Source organism: Amblyomma maculatum, chromosome 6, assembly GCF_055883805.1.
Source record: "Amblyomma maculatum isolate TAMU_Amacu chromosome 6, ASM5588380v1, whole genome shotgun sequence".
NCBI classification, from domain to species: domain Eukaryota; kingdom Metazoa; phylum Arthropoda; class Arachnida; order Ixodida; family Ixodidae; genus Amblyomma; species Amblyomma maculatum.
Window position 1 is genome coordinate 178471932 of NC_139349.1, and position 17649 is coordinate 178489580.

Consider the following 17649-nt stretch of genomic DNA (forward strand, 5'->3'; position numbering starts at 1 on the left):
ATTGATTACGAAAAAGCATTTGACTCAGTTGAAACCTCGGCGGTGATGCAGGCGTTGCGAAATCAGGTGCTAGACGAGCCGTACGTGAAAGTGCTCTAAGGTATATATAGTGGCTGCACAGCAACCATAGTTCTGCATAAAGAAAGTAACAAAATTCCTATAATGAAAGGAGTTAGGCAAGGAGACACAATCTCCCCAGTACTGTTCACAGCTTGCTTAGAGGAAGTATTCAGAGACTTGTAATGGAAACAGTTAGGGATAAGGGCAGATGGATAATACCTCAGTAATCTGCGATTTGCTGATGACATTGCTTTGCTAAGCAACTTCGCGGATGAACTGAAAATAATGATTGATGACCTAGACAGGAAAAGTAGAAGAGTAGGCTTGAAAGTCATTATGCGGAAGACTAAGGTAATGTTTAAAAGCCTCGGTAACCAACAGTAGTTTACATTAGGTAGCGAAGTACTGGAAGTAGTAGGCGAATATGTCTACTTAGGACAGGTAGTAACCGCAGATCCGGACCATGAAAAGGCAATAACAAGAAGAATAAGATTGGGATGGAGCGCATTTGGCAAGCACTCGCAGATTATGACTAGAAGCTTACCGGTATCGCTCAAGAGGAAAGTACACAACAGTTGCATCTTACTTGTACGCACCTATGGGGCTGAAACTTGGAGGCTAACCAAGAGGGTTCTACTTAAGTTGAGGACAACCCAGAGGGCTATGGAACGAAAAATGATAGGGGTAACATTAAGAGATAGGAAGCGTGCAGAGTCGATCAGAGAAATAACTGAAGTTGCCGACATTCTATCGGAATATAAGAAGTAATGGACATGGGCAGGACATATGGGGCGAAGAGAGGATAACGGATGGTTGCATAGGTGGTGGTGGTGGATATTTCTGGTCTCTCCTCAATATACGAAATAATCTGTCGCTTAGGGTAACAAACTGGATTCCAAGGGAAGGAAGGCGTAGCAGGGAACGGCAGATTTTAGGTGGGCGGATGAGGTTAAGAAGTTCGCAGGGGTCAAGTAGATGCAGCTAGCACATAACCGGGATAGTTGAAGAAATATGGGAAAGGCCTTCACCCTGCAGTGGGTATAGTCAGGCTGATGATGATGACGACAGGACTGGTCTCATCGGTATGAAATTAATACGGGATAATACAGGACCGGTTAAAACCCTTTTGGCGCGATATGGGATTTTCCACTAGGGAAGCGGATGAATTAAAAAAAAGGCTTCCGGGAAAAGGAAGAACGATTACAAACTACCGGCACGAAAAATTTCACAATGTGCCACATGAGAAAACAAATCGAGGAAATGTGGAACGCATTCTATTGAAGACGGGAAACAGGACATACTCATATGTCTGAATTATGTCAACAACACATAACCCATTTTAGAACTGATCACTACTTGTCACAATCACAGGCCATGGCAAATTTCCACTCTACCATTGACAATTCAACGCCAGGAACAAGCAAGGATGCCCGTGTGGTAAAAAAACCGCAATCAATTATTATTTGGAAGACTGTAAAAGAACTGAAAAAACACGGAGATAAACTCGCACACATTCTAGGTAACCAACTCCAGAGGAAAAAAACAGATGATCAAGACTGCGGACACCAGAAAAGTATCAACGAAATGCGAGAAAAATATGTCTCAAAATCTTACGAATAATTCTTCCCTTCAAGACGATACCACTGTCGCCGCGGCAAACGGCGAGGATGTTTCGAAGATGTCAAAACCAATTTTTAACGACGCAAACGAAAGAAAGGGAAGTAAAAAAAAATATAGTAAGATAAATCTTGGAAAATTCAGAAAACTTTCTTTGCGTTAGTTTACCAGTCATTTTACTTTTCCAACTCTACTTAACAATAGTCCCGGTCCACTGTGCCTGTGTCATGTGACCCCTCAGACAAAGTGTGGTGCAATCTCTCATCCCCCCATGAGTCACACATTTACACATACAAAGGTTGAGAAAGATAAACACAAAAAGATCAAAAGCACTCACTACAAAGCTGGAGGAGCAGCAAGAAAGCAGAAGGACTATAAAAGACAACAAGAAGATACAAGATAAAAAGACACACAAGAAATATCACAAATTTAATACATATCCTGGATTGCTGACCGCTACCTTGACTGCGAAATTTTGGTTAATGGTAGCTGTAATCCTTCCCTTTATTTTATCAATGTTGCTACCTGCCAATATCGTTTACTTTCGAACCCTATCGTTTCCATTCCTCATAGCCTGCGATACATTTCTGGTGCGGAGAGTCTCCTCCAGTTTGAATCATTTACAATCTTCCTCCATCAGCTCGCCCGCGAAGTTTTTCACGAGGTGCAAATGACAGCAAGCCCATGGACACTGGACGAGGGTGCGTTCACCAAGAGGGCACACAAGGTACTCTACCTATTCGGTCACACTAGTGGTCGTAATTTGCCCCACTTCCCTCTTTTGATCATAGAAGCCTGCGTGTATCACACAACATATTTCAAATTACACTTTACTCAGCTATAATTCAACACAAAGTTGCGATGCAGACCCACTGCCTACTTGCCTTACCTCGTTGGCTGCTTTTGGACCACCACTCTTCAATAGCGCCTCCTTCTGATTCGCCCAACACTTGTCGTATTCCTACGAGGAGCATCACGAAGCCGTGGTCCGTCTTGGCATGAATATATATTCCACTGAAATTACCACTGCCAAAAAATAAGTTATCTTCCTTATCCTGTGTAGCTTTCATAGCAGCATAGTCTAGCATCAAGCAAAGCAATATTTGTGAGATTATTTAAGCAACTAGACAAAGTATCGCACTGAAGCTAAAGCATTGGAATAATGAAGTTTCTAGCCCTAAAATAACACTAAATGTAAAGCTCCGAAAAGCAGCCGGAAGAGGCCGGGTGAATAGCCGGGAATGCCACCGTGGAAGAGTGAACTCGACCTGTCCTTACTTCTTTTTGTTTTTATGACGCACTGCGAAATAGCACATTTGGACTTCCGTTCATTTTGCCACTAGCCACGGCAAAATTCGAAAGTTATCAAGGCTCATTCGAGGGCAGCCCGAACAGGTCGGCCATTGATGGAGCTGCCACCGAAAGTGGCGCAGTTTCTCCGTGCGCTCGGAGAGAAGTGACGCAAATGAAGTGATTAAGCTACAGCCGCAATGTGCACCGAGCGGCCATCGCGACTTTCTTTTCCTGCAACGACCGAAGGGAAGCGACCCAATTTCCCTGTCTCCCCAACTCTGCGTGTAATAGTGATGAAAGAACTCTTCCCTTCATTGCGGACTAGTAGCGAACGCCCCCTCGCTTGACAAGTAACCCGGATATTTATCTCAAGCCATTACATCATAAAGAATAAAGCGAAAGTAAAACACCGCTTTTTCAGGAATATTCCTTTTATCTTAAAGCTAGAATGGCAATCGTAACTAGCCTGACAAAATACTGTGATGTAGAAACCCCCTCATGCAATTAACGGACGCATGTGAATCGCATAACGTACGACTGAGTTATTTCCCGGACAGCAACGGCTAATGTGAAGTGCTAAAGCTATCACGCGTGTGCACTTGGACGAAACATTAAAAGGAAAACAAGTAAAAAAGCGCAGTTTGTCTCTACGTGTCATTTTATCCATGGTTTTGAGATTAATCAGTCGGAACCTATAACCTGTGATTTGTGCCTGTTTTCGTCGCTCGTCTTGTTTTTTGCGCTACAGGTTTATGTCATAAATCACCATCAAGCCGAAGTTAGCACCTCTGCCTAACTACTTTACACTTCTTATTCAGTTGGTCACAATCTGTTTCAACTCATTCATCAACATTATTATTTCGTGCTTTTTTTTATTTTCATTACTGTCCCTTTCAGATCCTTGCTTTTTTCTTAATTCCAAGGTTGCGAGAAATTCAACTGTGCACTGGTAAGCCCAATACCTAAGGAAACATAACTGCTTCATGATTAGCTTTTATGTGTGCGTAGCCACAAGATTAGTGCTTTAGATTATGCGCTATAATTTCCTTTCTTTCGCATTTTGGCGCACACTATTTACAGATATGAATCGAACAATAAAAAAACTGACTAAAACTTCTCAGAAAAAAATTACGTGGAGAAATTGGGATAAAAGCGGACATGTTTCGGCTTCTGCAGGCCCCGCCAACACTATGTATCTTTAGCAGAAAGTTGACATGTTGCTTCTATGTTGAATTCATCATGCCAAATATAATCTGAAATAAAGAATGGTGCCCCAGGCAAAAAAAACGACAACAGAACTGCACATTTCAAAATTCGCTCAAGAAAATCGCTCAAGAATAAAAGGTCATAAAAGAAGTGCATATTTCTTCAAAGAAAAATGCGCAAAGTGGCATTGAACGTGATAGGGACAAGATGAAATTTACTGCAATAATATTGAAGAATTCCATAATGCATCGGTATTTAGAAAATTAAATATCAAATAAAGTTTCTTTAACGCAGGATCGGCGGAGTCGTCAGAAGTAGCGGAGTGTCGCGAAGGCTTTATCACAGTGTGGAGACCAGGCTGAAAGATCGTGGCTGGACAGGAGCTTGGCCAGAAGACCGATGACTGTGTCGAAATTGCGAACGAGGCGGCGGAAGTAAGAGCAGAAGGCGACGAAGCTGCGGAGTTCTTTCACGCTAGTGGGCTTGGGAATTTCTGCTACAGCGCGTGATTTTGCCGGATCGGGAAGAATGCCATCCTTGGAGACGACATGTCCGAGAATAGTTAGCTGCCGTGCTCCGAAACAGCACTTCTTTAAAATCAATTGGAGTCCAGCGTCGGTCAGGCACTGCAGAACTGTCTCAAGGCGCTGGAGGTAGGATGAAAAATCCTGTGAAAAGATGACAACGTCGTCCAGGTAACAAAGGCAAGTGTGCCTAATGAAGAAAAGAACTCAGCTTCCTGCGGGCACTCAAGGGCGTCGTCAATACGATGAAGAGGGTAAATGTTCTTGCGAGGGATCTTGTTCAGTCTGTGGTAGTCTAGGCAGAATCGGATGGAACCGTCTTTTTTCCTGACTAGGACGACCGGAGACGCCCGGGGCTGTGCGACGGTTGGATCACGTTGCGCTGGAACATGTCGGTCACCTGTTCGTCAATGATGCGGCGCTCAGCGGCTGAGACACGGTACGGACTATGGCGCAAAGGGGCATGGGTGCCGGTATCAATACGATGGGTAACGGTAGTTGTGTGTCCCAACGAAGGTTGCTGGAAGTTGAACGAAGCCGCGAAACGTTGTAGGATGGCGACAAGCTGGGCTCGTTGCAAGGGCGTCAGGCCAGCTTCGATGGAGTGATCGAAACCTTCAAGGGAATATGTAGTGACCACAGGAAGAGGCGTTATGGCACTGATGTAAAGTCCGGCGGTGGTACTGACGAAGGGATAGGTGGCAGTAGAATCGAGCAAGGCAATGTTACCCAACGAACGGCCACGGAGCAAAATCGTAGGACAGGAGCATGGGTTACAAACATAAATAGCACTTGGTCAAATATTTAGGGGAATCCCCCAAGGTGGAGTAGATTTCTAATAAGGGAGTAATTACTCATTGCATCCACCCAAGCGCAGCCATACGGCTACAAAGGAAAGCCATAGAGCTTTCTCAGAAACTTCGTGGTTAAAGAAAAATTCGTCCTGATCCGGAAATCGAAAACGGCACCACCGCCTTTTCGGGGCAGTTGCCCCGGGGAAACATTATACGTTAGTTCAAGCGTGTAGTCATAAGAACGAGGGCCATGATTGCGGCACAAACGAGCCACATGGCCGGCGACTCCACAGGCGAAGCAAATGGGTCTGTTGTCTTGCGTGCTCCAGGGGTTGGAAGGCTGTGGCTGTGAACGACGGCGTAGAACCGGACGATGAGCGGGAATTTCCGGTTGCTGAGTTGGCTGAGGTCCTTGAGGTTGGTATAGGAGGGGAGGGCGGTGGCCGCACCAAAACATCAGCGTACGTTAGAGGAGCCGCGACCAGGGGCTTCGGCGAAGGTGATGGCAGAACCTCAGCGACCTGCTCCTCTATGACACGCTGTGAGTGGGAGTGAGCGGCGGCGCAGGCGCTGGCGGGCAAGCAGACAAGGAAAGCGGGTGTGCTAATTTCTCCCGAACAAATTGTTTAATGTGCTCAATGAGCGACTGTTGGTCCAGGGCACCGTCCCCGGAGAGAGCCAAGCTGAAAAGGGTGGCCGGCGGAAGACCAGCACGTCGTGTGGAAAGACGCTGTTTGCGCAGCTCATCGAAGCTGTGACCGAAGCTTATACCATTGGACACAGTTTGTGGGCTTTTAGCGACGAGCATCTGGAAGGCATCATCGTCAATGCCTTGCATAATATGCCCGATCTTATCGGCGTCGCTTATGGTAGGGTTTAGGCACTTGCAGAGGTCGACGTCATCCTCTATGTAAATTGTGAAGTTTTCGCCGATTTGTTGTGCCCGACTTTGCAAGCGTTGCTCGGCGCGAAGCTTACGTATAGCGGGACGGCCAAAAACATCGGTCAGGCTAGTGTTGAGAGCCGTCCAGGTAGAGATGTCAGTTTCATGGTTCTGCAACCACAGATTGGCAACGTCGCTCAAATAGGAGATAACGTTCGTGAGCTTGATAGTGTTGTCCCACTTGTTATAAGCACTTACGAGTTCATGTGACGCCAACCAGTCTTCCACATAAATGTCACCGATGCCACTGAAGATGGCTGAGTCACGCTGCCGTGGTGGGCCGGAACAGATGACAGGCGATGGAGGGGGTGGGTTGGCGGTTGGTTGGCGGTCGCAGGCACCGCGAAAGCGGTAGGCAACGCTCGGCTGCGGAGCTCCAGGTTGAGGGCATTGCTGTCACCGCCACCATTTGTATACGAATATCTTGCACAGGGCACTAAGCCGTGAACAGTCTCGGGAACGTTCGGCGATCAGTCGTAGAGCTTATGTCAGTCCACGCGCGAGCGTCGGAGCGAGATTTGTTGTCGTCGTTGTTGTTGTTGTCCAAATAACTTATGGCACATACCCACAGACTTTCTTTACTGTCTTTACTGACCGTTTGGCGCTGAACATGGTTGTCGTCCTCTTTCTTCAGCATCATGCGCTGAACAAATAAGAGCCGAATAATTGTCTTACAATAGGTTTGGGGTGGTCCTACCGTGGCTTCGGAGGTGTCTCGCAATTCTAGTGATTGCTGGTGAGGGTTGTTGCTGCCATTGACATCGGGCCATATTGAGAAGAATTCGAGATTTACAACATAATACTTCGAGATGATTGTAAAACGTCAGGCGGGAACGGATTGCCAATTGAAATCTATTCAATACCAAATTGCTAAGCTGAACGCAAGGACGGAAGGGCTATGGCATTTTCTTGCGGCATTCAGAGAAATGAGCACATTAATTGATAACTTTGATTTAATCATAAAAGAGGAAGCTAAAATGTTAGTGGTATTTGAGACTATTGGCCGGTGTAACAGTCTCCTAGCTTTTCGGTGTGCCTGAACGGGCCACTGAGTCAGTCAGATCTTAGAATAGCTGTGGCGCAAAATATTTTTCACAAGTATCCCAGTGTCCAGGTTACTTCGATGGAAAGAATTCATCGTTTGGGTAGAAAGTTAACTGGAGTCACTAGATCAACAATAATGAATTCTATGACTCATTTTTACAGAAGCATTTTTACTTTTTAACGTAATGCTTGCATGTCATTTGGTTGTTGTTTTTACACAATCTCTCTAACTTGCGTTTCGCGCGACTGATATCTCTGGTGACCCATGGGTTGCGCTGCTTTGTTTTATTAAGTCTGGTTGAAACTTTCGCTTGAAAGAATTTTTGATGAATAATTTAGACGCTACCATACCATTCAACTGATTCATTTTCGAAGGGCGTTTCAAATCCCTGAAAACGAGTTTCCAGGTAATCCAGAATAAAAGTCACATCGGGCTTCCTGTAATCCTTGATTTATATACGAGCAACAGGCTATGCAGGAGCGTCTGCAGTAGAAAGTGCATTCAGGAAAATAAGTTTATGATCAAGTATACCATCTGTTACTTTTATTTAAGATCGCCTACCTTATTTGAGAGGAACGCTAAGCTCATTAATGACTTTGATTGGCAGGATATCCGTGCAGGTCATCTAACTATTTGTCTCAAATTGTGAAACAAGGCAAGATACAGTAGCTTTACCACGCCAGAAATTTTTACATGCCCAGGTGTAGTGAATCCCCAATGAAAAGAAAGATATTTTAATGACATTCTTACAGATGTTTTGAGCAATTCTACAGAAAATGTTTATGCTATCTTCATAAAAGAAAGTTCCTGTCCCACGTTTCCGATTCGCAAGTTCTGCGCCAGCGAACACGCGCTCTCATTCCTCCGTGTTCGCACCCTCTCCCCCGTAGTCTTACTCGGCAGGAGGAGGTGACAGTGCGCCGGATCCGGGCAGGGTAGGCTCTGACCCCATCTGTTCGACATCGATGGCGGGAAAAAGCCCTACCAGTGACTGACAGGTGCCCTCACTGTGAGACTCCACCTGACGTCTGCGATGTGCGTCACTTGTTCTGGACGTGTCCATCAACAACGCACATTAGGCAACGGATAATCATGAAGGTGGGCCTGCGGTGGAATCGCGATAGTGATTATGAGAAATGGACAATGGACAATCGCTATACTGCCAACCTTCTCGAATACATAAACACAACTTGACTGCACTCCTTCTTTTAACTTTCTATCTCCTGCATCCCATTCCCCCTTTCTCAACTTATGCCTTGTGGCAAACTCTTAAAAAAAAAAATAAAAGAAAGAAAACAGTAATGCAGGTTACAGCATGAGCTGGGCATAATGCAAATAAATCGTTAATTGCAAACCACTTCCTTAAATATTTCCAATCCGTATTTGAAAGAAACAGGAGCCAAAACGACGGGTGCGACGAAGCACATTCCTGTGAAATTTCTATGGATACTTCCCGCTGTACTGAGAGCGGCATTTTTCAGCAGATGTGTCACGATATGGGAGAGAGGGACTAACATGGGAGAGAGGGACGAAAGGCCGCTGCCAATGTCTCCCCGCACTCTCAGTATTACCAGTTCTGGTGGGAAGAGGGACAAACACCTCTACCCGTTTGTTAAATATAATGCAGGACCAGGTGGCTGACAGGCGATAAGTCCACGCCTGATCAGCGACGGACCGGAGGCACGACACCGAAGTCGGAAATGAAAGGAAAAGGACGTAATTTCTAAAAAAAAATCAGCACATTTAAAACTGTTAAATCCTAATCCAAAAAAGCAGGTGGCACAGAATAAACAGAACAGAATAACAGCATCCAAATACACAGATGAAAGAATATACAACACCTAACAATTTGGAAGGGAAGAATTAAACAAAGAGTTCCCAAGATGACAGTGAGCGAGTGCTTAGATGTTCGGGGTGGTAGGGTCCGATCCGAGGTGAGCGTCGTGCTGTCGTCGTCGGCTCGCCGGAGACATTGCTCGCTGGGCCGGACACCTTGCGACGAGCAGACGCTCCCTGGCTGACGCACCACACACACGCGCGGTTAGCGAGCACACCACCACCACTTTCAGAGCCTCGATCCCGACTAAAGTCTGGCCAGACGCATTGCACCGTACGCCCGTAGCGTCCCCCTCCCCCGCCGCCGTCTGCAGACAGCCCGGGGCCCCGGACAGGCGAATCAGCGGCTGCGGAAAAACGTAAACTCCCCTGCCGAAACGTCTCGTCCCGAGCCGCCGGCTGCCCTCGCAGACGCTCGGATTCCAGGAAACACCGCTCTGCCGGAGTCGGGAGCCAGACAGTGGGGGTTGGGGGACGGAACTTTCGAGACGGTGTCCCCGGCGCTGTGTTCAACAGCCGCGTCTGGCGGTCGCAACACGGGCGAATTCTGCTTCAAGATGTCACAATTAGTTGAATGAAGAGCTATCGGTACGGATGCAATACCTGCATGGTTCTTGAAATTGAATGCTTAATGGTTCGAAAATACTTGCAACTCATCCTGTACCCGAAGACTGGCACTCTGCCATTCTTATATCTGTATTTAAATGTGGCAATCGCGCCCTCATGAACAACTATCGGCCTTTGTAACTTACTTCAATCTGCTGTAAGGTTATGGAACATGTTATTGCGAAACATTGTTACGTACTGAGTAGGTAACAAAGCGTTTATTCTCAGTTGGGGAAACCAAGAGTCCAAGGTTCACCAGCTCCCGCTTCTTCCTTTTTCTTCCACCTCTTTCTCCTTCTCTTTCCTTCTGAACCTTAGCACGTCGCACTTGCCCCATCACAGACGAAGCCCCCAGGGCGAGTGAGACAAGCTATCCGGGATGAAACGTTTTGACCCTAGCGACTAGATCACTTGTGTTTTGTGAGCATCACCCATTTTGAGTGCAGCCTGATATGTGATAGTTCGTCTCTCAGACGCTCCAAGATAACAAAATGGCTAGTATAGTGGCACAGGAGCTTCAGGAATAACCCACGTTTGTGCAGCGGCGTCCGCAGCCTCACTAAATGGTCAGGTGCATAGACACGAAGGTGTCGGTTGTCGTAACGTTCCTTGGAGCGAGTCTGAGTGTCAATGATGCGGAGACAAGCAAGGCAGTGAGCTTCTTCAGCTTGTCAGAGAGTGGCGGCGATAGAAGGGTCATTGTAGAATGTGAAAGGTAGGAGGTTGTCCAGACAGCTGCGAGAAACACGAGCGTAGAGGAGGTTGTCTGATTTTGCATGGTATTAAGTGTATACGTGATAAAAGGGAGAATGTCATCCCAGTATGGTGGAGCGTGCGTGTCAGCGCAAGACTAACCCCTCTGGCCTTCGACGCAGCCACCTCCTCGCTGGCTTGAATATGGTTGAAGAAGGCCACGCCCAGCGAGCGCCCCTGACGGTGCGCACAACTGGCAGCATCAACGTGAGCCGCAGACGTTCATTGGGAAATCTGACGAAGACATCGATGAGTAGCTCAAACGTTACGAGAGGGTAAACCGGTACAATGGATGGGACACCACTGTGAAATTAGCGAATGTTGTATTCTTTTTGTAAGCTACTTACCGCACTGATCTGGTTTGACAACCATGAAGACCCACTGACTAGCTGGGACCGTTTCACGGAGGAAATAAAGAAGTGCTTCGGCAATGGAGCTGCAAAGAAGAAACGTGCAGAGCAAACGTTGCTCCAGCGAGCCCAAGTACCTGATGAGACTTGTACCGCCTACACTTTAGAAATATTGAAGCTTTGCAAATTGGTGAACCCACGAATGTCACAAGAAGATAAAGTTGGGCATTTGCTGAAATGCATCGCTGAAGATCTATATACATTCCTGATCTGCAAGGATCATTTGAGCTCTACCGCTGACGTTATCAGGCACTGTCGCAATTTTGAATCCCTTATGCTTAGTCGTATCACATAGAAATTTTGCCGATTGGCCAATGTCACTTCCGTAGCAAGTGTAGATTTGGGTACATCGAGTCAATAGCTGACTTGATAAGCCGATTGCCCGAGAGCTTGTTCGAAACCAGGACTCTTTCTTCCGAGATGAAGCCCAATATGAAGATTGCGCGCTCCAGCCAGAGCCCGTGCCTCGATCTGCTCCTTTGACTCCAGCTCGCACTGCACCCAGTTTCGACAACGCCTGACAGTATGCCACTCTCGCTTCCCAGCAACGATTGGGACAAATGCAGGAGAAGGTTTAATTTACACGTCGAGGACGGCATCGAGGTCGGCAAGGAAGCGGGGTGACTCAGGCCGCCACGATGATCTGCGCGATAGAAATTCCACCGACTGCTTCTTCCTCACCGTCCAGGGAAGGAGTCCATCTTCTTCACAATGCCCCCAGAGAAAAAGGAGCCATCCTGGCGACTTAAGGGGACGAAGATACAATGGGGTAGTAGAGCGGCTTAAGGCGCTGCACGTGTAGTCTCCCGGTCACGGCGTCGGAAATGGCGTAAGTGGCTCAACAATGTAATCACTGATGAAGTGCACTCGACGACATGGTAAGGCCCATTTTACTTGGAGATCAGTTTTGTTGAGAGGCCAGGGCTGCCGGATGGAACCCATAGCCACACAAATAAGCCGGGCTCGAAGTGTGGGGCATTCTTCTGATCGGTGTCATGGCAACATTTTTGACGCCACTGAGAGTCGGTCGTGAACGTCCGGGAAATCTGGCGGCATTCTTCAGCATATTGTACAGCGTCGGTCACTGTAGTACATTCTGATGGGTAAGGGTTGTAGGGGAGGACAGTATCAAGTTGAGCGGATGGATGCCGACTTAAAGCAAAAAGAACGGAGAGAAACCAGTGCTTGAGAATGCGTAGCAGTGTTCTACGCGTAGGTGATATAAAGAAGGATAATGTCCCAATTCATGTGGTTCAATCCGACATACTCCGCGAGCATGTCACCGAGGGTGCGATTAAATTGTTCAGTTAGACCGTTTGTTCGCAGGTGGTAGGCGGTGCAAGTCCGGTGAATCATTTTGCACTCAGCGAGGAGGGCTTGAACGACGTGAGATAAGAAAGCACGGCCTCTGTCGCTGAGCAATTCACGAGGAGCACTGTGACGGAGAATGAAGTTCCAATAAGAAACCGGCCACATCTTGGGATGTTGCAGCTGGGAGCGCTCCAGTTTCGGCATATCGCGTCAGGTGGTCGACGGCGACCTAGCGATTGCCATCAGCTGTGTGCGGAAGAGGGCCATATAGGTCAATTCCAATGTAGTCGAAGGGTCTAAACGGACATGTGAGAGGCTGTAACTCACCAGCCGAACGGTGAGAAGCAGGTGCGCGGCTTTGGCAATTCAATCATGATCGAACGTACCTAAGAACCGAGTTGTACAAACCACGCCAATAGTAGCGACGACGGATTCGAGTGTACGTCTTGAAGCCTCCGATGTGACTACACTGCGGATCGGCGTGAAAAGCTGTACATATTTGAGTCCGTAGATGGCGCGGAATCATGACGAGCCATTTCCGTCCACTTTAAGTGTAGTTGCACAGGTAATGGGAGGTGATCCCGAATCTCATAGTGGGAAGCTTGACAGTGTAGTGCGCGTGAAGGGGTAAACACTGAATTGTTGGAAGGGTAGTCAATAAGAGATGCAATCCATGGATCCTTTCATTGTTCGGCGGGCATGTCACTGACGTCGATCGAAGACTCCGCGGAATCCAGACGGAGAAGCTCGCAAGGTCCATTGGAAGCGGCGAGCGAGACAAAGCGACGGCGTCTTTAGGGTTGCGGCCAGATCGGTAAATAACACGGATGTCGTATTCTTGCAGACGAAGAGCTCATCGTGCCAAGTGACCGGAGGGGTCCTTAAGCGATGAAAGCCAGCATAGGACATGATGGCCCGTTCAGTTCACTCGTTCAGTCGTGTCCGACTCTTCGTGACCCTATAGACCATGTTACGCCACGCTTTCCTGTCTCTCATTATCTTCCTAACATCACATAACTTCATCTGCAGAGCCTCGAGAATGCCATCTAACCATCGCGTTCGCTGCCTACCCCTTCTTCGGCGACCCTCAACCTTTCCCAAAATAAAATCTTTCTCCAACGACTCCTCTTTCTCATCAGATGACCAAAGTATCTGAGCTTTAACATTAGAATTTGACCCTCCAATGAGCAGTCAGGGTTTATGGTCGACAATATCGACTGATTTGATCTTCTGGAAGTCCAAGGAACTCTCAAGAGTCTCCGCCAGCACCACAATTCAAACGCGTCAATTCTTCTGCGGTCAGCCTTCTTCACAGTCCAACTCTCACATCCATACATCACAACTGGAAAGACCATAGCACGAGTTATATGAATCTTGGTTGACAGACTAATGTCTCTGCTCTTTACTAGGCGGTCAAGGCTAACCATGGCTCTCATTCCCAGAAGCAGGCGTCTCCTAATTTCATGGCTGCAGTCTCCTTCCGGGGTAATCTTGGAGCCCAAGAAGAGAAAATCTGTCACAGCTTCCACTTCTTGTCCCTTGATGCTCCAGGACTTGATAGGGCAAGACGCCATGATCTTTGTCTTTTTTAATGTTCAGTTTAAGCCGAAACGTCTCACTCTCTTCGTGTACGCGAATCAGAAGTCTCTTGAGTTCCACTTCACTTTCTGCCATTAAACTGGTATCATCCGCATACCTAAGGTTGTTGATAGGTTTTCCAGCAATTTCACTCAAGCTGAAGACTCGTCCTGACCGGCCTTCCTCATGATTCACTCTGCATATAGGTTAAATAGGCAGGGCGACAGTATGCAGCGTTGCCTCACTCCTTTCTCAATCGGAAACCAATCAGTGAGACCATGCCCAGTTCTGACTGTGGCCTCTTGCCCTTCATACAGGTTCCTGATTAGATAGATGAGGTGAATTGGAACTCCCATCTCTTGGAGAGCTTGCCACAATCTACTGTGATCTACGCAGTCAAACGCTTTCGCATAATCAATAAAGCAGAAGTAGATGGGTTTCTGGAACTCTCTTGCTTTTTCCATGATCCAGCGAAGGTTGGCAATTTGGTCTCTGGTTCCCCTGCCCTTGCGAAACCCAGCTCGCACGTCTGGATGCTCCCGATCCACATACTGCTCCAGCCTACCTTGGAGGATTTTCAACAGCACCTTGCTAGCATGCGAAATAAGCGCTATCGTGCGGTAGTTGGAACAATTTTTGGCACTGCCTTTCTTTGCAATGGGGATGTAAACCGACCTCCTCCAATCCTGTGGCCACTGCAGGGGTGTCCAAATCTTCCGACATAATGTATGCAGAATGTTAACAGCGTCGTGGTTGAGGTTTTGAAGCAACTCAGCTGGAATACCATCAATTCTGCTGGTTTTGTTCTTAGCAAGGCTGGCTAAGGCCCATTCAACTTCACTCTTCAGGATGCCCGGCTCGAGATCAGTAATCACAACCGTCTTATGTTGGGTTTGCACATCCGGGTCCTTCTTGTACAGTTCTGTGTATTCCTGCCACCTCTTCTTTATCTCTGAGGCTACAGTGAGGTCCTTGCCTCGTTTGTCCTTTATCACGCCCAGCTTAGCACAGAAGCTTCCTTTGATATCTTTGATTGTCTTATACAGAGCTCTTGTGTTCCTTAATTGGCTGTTGTCCTCAACTGCTTGGCACTGTATGTTCAGGAAGGCATTCTTATCTATCTTTGCTACTTTCTGAAAATCCGCATGGAGAACGTTGTATCTTTCTCTTTCCCCCATAACTTTTGCCATCCTCCTTTCTTCAGCTATTTGCAAAGCCTCTTCAGATAACCAGTTTGCTTTCTTGTATTTCCTTTGCTTTGGAACTACCTTAGCAGCAACGTCTTGTATTATATCACAAAGATCACTCCACATCTGTTCAGGCTCTCTGTCTTCTAGATTTAAGTCTTGAAATCGATTCCTCACTTCCACAGCATATTCTGATGGAATTTGATCCAGATCATACCTGAAAGGCCTTCTAGTTTTCTGCGTTTTCCTCAATCGAAGCTTACTTTTGACAATAAGAAGCTGATGATCTGTGCCACAATCGGCCCCAGGCCTTGTTTTTACTGCTTGTATAGCGCTTCTCCATCTCTGCCGGCAAAGAATATAATCGATCTGATTCCTGTATAGACCGTCCGGTGAAGTCCATGTGTACAGGCGCCTCTTGGGCTGTTGGAAATGAGTATTCGCTATGGTCAGGTTGTTTTCCTGACAGAACTGTACTAGCCTCTACCCAGCTTCATTTGGCTCACCAAGACCGAACTTGCCTGTAATTCCGGATATTTCTTCACTCCCTACCTTCGCGTTCCAGTCTCCCATGAGAAAAACGACATCTGATGATGGAGTGCGGTCTAAAAGGCATTGCAGTGACTACATCAAAGGAACGGCCGTAGGGGTGAGCGCAAAACTTTGCGAGTGCCCATACAATGGCCAAGCACTCCTTTTCCGCTACAGAGTAGTTCGCTTCAGTTTGTGTGAAGTTCAGCTGGCGTAGGCGACTAGGTATTCACCGAAACTAGTGTGAGCTACTCAATGGCGCAGGATGGGCGGGGCTGGCAGGAGGCGGCGCAAGGTGTTGTGGGTGGCGTCGCATATGTTGGTGACCACAGCGAAATATCTGAGTTATTGCCGAGGGGCTCAGTCAGCGGGGAGACAATGAAAGCAGAGTTCTGTATAAAACATCGAAAGTATGATCACAGGCCCAAAAAACTTCTTAGTTGCTTTATTGTAGTAGGCTTCGCAAACTCTGTTACAGCTCGCAGTTTGGCGGGATCAGGACGTATACCCTCCTTGGACACAACTTGGCCTAAAATGGTCAGCTCACGAGCAGCGAAACGACACTTCTTCAAGTTGAGCTGTAGACTGGCGCTCGCAAGACAGGTCAAGACCTCCTTCAGGCGAGAGAGGTGGGTCGCAAAGTCAGGCGAGAACACCACGATGTCGTTGAGGTAAGAGAGGCACGTCTTCCACTTCAGGCCACACAGTATAGCATTCATCATACACTCGAATATAGCAGGGGCATTACAGAGACCGTAAGGCATGACGGTAAATTCTAAGAGGCCATCGGGAGTGACAAATGCGCTTTTATTGCGATCTTCTACAGCCATAGGCACCTGCCAGTAACCGGATTGTAAATTGGGCGATGAATATAGTTCAGCACCTTGTAAACAGTACAATGCATCATCTATATGCGGACGGGGGTAGACGTCTTTCCTTGCGACTTTGTTTAAGCGACGGTAGTCGACGAAAAACGGATAGAACCGTCTCTCTTCCTCACCAAGACAACAGGGGAGAACCAGGGACTGTTAGAAGGCTCAATCACTCCATTCTGAAACATAGTGTTTACTTGAGCTTCGATAACTCGGCGCTCGGTGGCAGACACTCGATAAGGGCCCTGACGCAAAGGAGCATTGGAACCGGTGTCAATGTAGTGAGCAACGGTTGATGTGTGGCTCAAAGCGGGCTTGAGTCAAATGAAGAACGGAACTGAAAAAGCAGTGCGAGAAGTTCAGAGCGTTCGTGACCAGGAAGACGGGTATCGATGGAGTGGAGGAAACCGTCGCAGAAGACTCGTCCAGCTCTAGAACAGGCGGTGTGAGTGCAGCCAAGTCAGCGGGCTGCGAAGCGGATGTTGTGTCACTGGTAAGAATAGAATCAGACCTGGATGGTACCCAGGCATTCATCGCGACGCAGGGATACGGGAAATGAGAACGCATTAGAAATCCAGGGCCCGGTGAGGCCAGCAGATATAGTAAGTACGGCATAATGTAGAGGAAGCGTTTTGCAGTTTAGAAAGGAAGGCGATGGGGTGAAAATACATCGGTACTGCGGGAAAAAGCACAAGCGGTGGGCACAAAAACGGTAGAGCACGTAGGAAGATCTTTATCTTCTGCAACGACGACTTTGGGAAAAGGAACGTCCTTCGATGGTTGTTCTAGCGCAAAAAACGCCGTTCGGCACGAGTACAGTTGATCACTGCATTATGGCGCGACAGAAAATCCCAACCCAAGATACGATCATGGGGACAGGAAGGCAAAATGACGAAATCTATTGCGTATACAACTTCTTGAATGATGACTAGCTGTGCACATCGCTATAGGCTCTACACGCTGGGCACTTGCCGTGCATAAGGAGAATCCTGAAATAGGTGTCATCACTTTGCGCAATGAACGGCAAAGACATATAGCCATAGCAGAAATAGCAGCGCCGGTGTCGACCACTACAACTCCCTC